The 3,331-nt window shown below is 40.7% G+C and overlaps 1 protein-coding gene and 1 long non-coding RNA gene across 4 annotated transcripts in view; one reads left to right on the forward strand and one right to left on the reverse strand.

Annotated features, from left to right (window-relative positions):
- The window catches only part of aplB (adenylate cyclase), a 118,763-nt gene that overhangs the window by 49,630 nt on the left and 65,802 nt on the right, over nt 1–3,331 (reverse strand).
- The window catches only part of LOC118477563, a 10,149-nt gene continuing 7,953 nt past the window's right edge, over nt 1,136–3,331 (forward strand). Inside the window, exon 1 of the long non-coding RNA XR_004858468.1 lies at nt 1,136–1,276. This is a non-coding gene — a long non-coding RNA (uncharacterized LOC118477563). The remainder of the gene's footprint in view (nt 1,277–3,331) is intronic.

Consider the following 3,331-nt stretch of genomic DNA (forward strand, 5'->3'; position numbering starts at 1 on the left):
AGAGAGACAAGGTCCATGTTTGTGCTGTAACGCCGTGTGCAGATAAAAATGTCATCTTCATTTGCCGCGCGCGAGATCGACCTGTGTTTGGCTGTAGCCTTAATTCTGTGACCCGATAAAATAAACACGTTTGATGTCAGATGGTAGCCGAGGTGTACCTAATTGGCATGTGGGTGGTTGGAGGGCGCCACTGTAGGTCCTTCTTCTTTTCTTTTCATCTGTTGCTTCTGTCTGTGTGTCTGTCGGTCTGTCTGTCAGCTTTGCTTTTCCCGTGCACTAATTGACCGTTATTGTGTCGATGCGCTTCTCTTTTCTCAAAAAACAAAAACCAAACTGGCATAAATGTCAAAGAATCTTGGTATAAATATCACACCAGTCTGCAGATAGGGAAAAAACGAGAGGAAGGCCACAAATGTATTGTCTGGCTTTTTACTCTTTCCATCCTTGGGCTCCGTCTTATTCGGGTGCCAGATCTGAAACACTCATTGACGATGATAGTTCCCCACCCACTTCCTTGCTCAAATGCGTTGAAGGTGGCATTTGCAGATGCTAGTAATCCTAGATAAGGAGATCTTATCAAAGAATACCAAATACACAAAGTGAATCTCTGAATTGAAAAAGCTATCTGTTTCAGAGGTTCATTACAGTTGTCTGTCCTTTTTGTGATAAGAAAATGATACATGATGCAATTTCAATTTTTTTAAATACTTCTACTTTGTGATCTTCAAAATCCAGCTAGAAAAGAATCACCCGCGAGTCATTTGGTTAATTTTGATACAATGGTTCCGAATTCGATTTTTTTTTTCGTTAACAATAAGTTTACAAACTAGAATTTCACCACCAGCGTGCTGCAGACGTGACAGACTGTCAGACAGATCGGCCGCAACAAAAATCAGGCATAGCTTGGTTTTTGTGCGCCCGGCCTTGTGACTGTCTGCAGCCCGCTGGTTTGTCAACTTTAAAAAAAAATCTACGTCTTCATGTAAAAAGTGTATCAAATTCGGACCCAGCGTATCAAAATTAATAAAATGACCAGCTGGCCGCTCTTTTTCTTGTTGGGTTTTACAGATAACAAAACAAAAGAAATGTTTTTGCTGAGATTACATCTTGTTTCATTTTCTAATCACAAAGAGGACGGAAGACTGTCAGTTTTAACTGAACGTGTAAAACAGGCTTTACTCTGGAGGTCGACGATGCATCAAGGAATGGCGCAGACAGTGAGCACGTCTCTCGTACCACGACGACAAAACAACTGAACGTCCACTGAATTGCGAGGGTAAGACTGTGGGGAGAGCTGTTAATTGGAGAGAGAGCTTAGGTTTAAAGGAGGGGTTTTAATTTAAGTTAGAGTTTTACAGCACTTGCAACACAATAAGGTCATATAAGTACTGGAGATTAGAGGTTTTACAAGAGAGTAACAAACACAAAATAGAAGGAGGACAAATAAGGACGATAGACGTTTGATAGGAAAGAAGAGGTAAACCACACCAGAGCATCCGCCAACCACCCATTAAGAGAGGGGAAATGGGGGAGTTGAAGAGCGAGGTTTTAATGGTGCGGAGACAGAGAGAGAGAGAGAGAGACAGAGAGAGAGAGAGAGAGAGAGAGAGAGAAAGAGGGAGGGAGAGGGAGAGGCAGACAGACAGACAGACAGACAGACAGACAGACAGACAGGCAGACAGACAGACAGACAGACAGACAGACAGGCTGAGAGAGAAAGAGGTTGATTCGTTGTTTGCTAGTGCTTCTCTTTCAAGTTCGACAATGTGACCAAGATACCAGGACATGTGTACATGAATAATCGATTAAGCAAACACGAGATCGCCTTGTGATTATGGCCTTCCCATGAATTTTATGCGTCGTATTTTAGAAAATTTTAAAGAGTTGCAATTTGAGCCATTTGACATATTCCTTTTTGTCGCTCGTTTTGCTATTGTTGGTGATGGGGTTATAATTTTTTGATCATCTTAAAGAAAACAAGTTCAGCCTTTTCAGGTGAATTCACAATGCTGTTCAGGTGTTTTTATCCTAGAAATTGGGAGGGGAATAGCGGTGAGGGGAGGGGGGGTTGGTAGGAGGGGATTATGTAGATGGTTACATGATCATGATGTGGATTATGCTAGTGATGTCTATTTGTCGTTTTGAGGGCCACCCTTTTTGACGATTGATGCATTTAAAATTGGCGAAGTTGTATTCAAATTTAGTAAAGATTTACATCCTTGTTTCTTCTCAACAAAAGGTCTAAAACATTCTAGTTGCCTTGGGTTTTTACCATCAATGAAGCAATGGGTTATATCTATCTCTCTTTTTGGCCGCATTTTTTAAAAGGTTTTCCAGTACAAAATGACTGTTCGGACTCGAGTCACATAGAGAAAAAATTTTAATATACTCGGACTCTGAATTGAGCCCAGCATGACGTCCATTCCGACTTCCAACCTTTGTTCCCTAAATATTTCCAGCATGTATGAGCTTTTTTTTTCGATTATAATGATAACAATCGAGACGTGAGCTGCTTTATTATCCAGTTACTAGATCTAGATCTATCTAAACTGGCCCTCCCTACATCTTTAGCATGAACAGAACGACTAAGTTGAGCTGACCTTGCCGGGGGCAAAGTTAATTTATGTCGACCAATGAGATTGCGCGTAGCGATCTCGCACTCTCAGCTTTCAGGGGGAAGAGGTGTTGGGAAGAAACCACGGCTGTCGGTTTTGTGCGATGTAATGAAAATGATAAAAATTACAGAAAAACTATAACACACAACAAAATGTAATTAAACATGTGGAAAGACAAATGGTGGTGGAAGTAATTTTGAGGCTACAGTGGTGGTAGAAAGACCCTGAGTTGTCGGTTACCGTGTACTTAGACACTGTCTTTGGGTAGATCTAATGAGTGTGCAGCCCTTTGACTTTTGACACAATTACACAGTCCCAGTAAGCAATTCTAGTTCTAATTCTAGTTTTACATAAAATCCCCCGACAACATTTATATAATGTAACCTCCTTACACTCTTCTAATCACTTAGAAGCTGAGTCCGAATAAATCAAACCTTTTTTTCGGACCTCGAGACCAGAATAGATAAAAAAATTATATTCGGACTCGAATCCGAATAGAGCTGGCCTTTCCTGTAACATTTTTTTTTCAAGGGTGGGGAAGGGGGTGGCAGGGACCAAATGATTGTTCTAAGTGAATTCTAACTCACTTGCATGTTAAGCATGTTGTCGGACTAGGTGATCACAATGGTTTGTCATCCAACAAGACACGATAAGTCTGACTAAGTCTATTGTGATTTTATCATGATGTGATCAGTACCTTGGTTTTTTAATAATAA

The sequence above is a fragment of the Aplysia californica genome, unplaced genomic scaffold (genome assembly GCF_000002075.1).
Source record: "Aplysia californica isolate F4 #8 unplaced genomic scaffold, AplCal3.0 scaffold00138, whole genome shotgun sequence".
Classification (NCBI taxonomy): domain Eukaryota; kingdom Metazoa; phylum Mollusca; class Gastropoda; order Aplysiida; family Aplysiidae; genus Aplysia; species Aplysia californica.